This window comes from Salminus brasiliensis, chromosome 4, assembly GCF_030463535.1.
Source record: "Salminus brasiliensis chromosome 4, fSalBra1.hap2, whole genome shotgun sequence".
NCBI lineage: Eukaryota > Metazoa > Chordata > Actinopteri > Characiformes > Bryconidae > Salminus > Salminus brasiliensis.
The window spans coordinates 14,269,009-14,269,579 of record NC_132881.1 but is presented as its reverse complement, the minus strand read 5'-3'; the positions used below and the strand labels follow the sequence as shown (position 1 = coordinate 14,269,579).

At 40.1% G+C, this 571-nt stretch overlaps 1 non-coding gene across 1 annotated transcript; it reads left to right on the top strand.

Annotated features, from left to right (window-relative positions):
- trnat-agu (transfer RNA threonine (anticodon AGU)) lies at positions 1-74 on the top strand. Its single transcript has one exon. It is a non-coding gene; the product is annotated as a tRNA-Thr (tRNA).
- Positions 75-571: the final 497 nt, after the last annotated feature.

Below are 571 nucleotides of genomic sequence, written 5' to 3'. Positions count from 1 at the left end.
GGCGCCGTGGCTTAGTTGGTTATAGCGCCTGTCTAGTATACAGGAGATCCTGGGTTCGAATCCCAGCGGTGCCTTTTCCTTGGGTAATCTTTAATCAGTAACTGCTACAATGAGTAAATCAACCCTTTTTTTATTGGCGTCAGACTATGACTAACAGTATGCAGAGCTTTGGTGTGTGCTTAGACTTGCAGATAATCATCAGACCACTGGGATTTACATATGCATAGTAAATTTATTATTTGCCTCAAATATTAGCAGCACTACTGTTATTTTATAGGAAGGTTGGCCAAGGAACCAATTTCTTCACCTGGGCTCTGTGTCACAGTGGATAGTGCGTTGGACTTCTAGATGAATAGCTGGAGCAATTCAAAGGTTGTGGGATCGAGTCCCACCAGAGTCGAGAGTGTTTCCTCTTCTTTATAGCTCTGTCTACTACCTTTTTGTACTTTTATTTGCAAGATTTTCTCTAGTCTTTTTACCTAATTAATAGCGATTTCTAACTTTCAGAAATATTCTGTTTGATGTTGGGGTATTGGAACATATTTGTGCTGCAGAAGATTCTGCATGTATT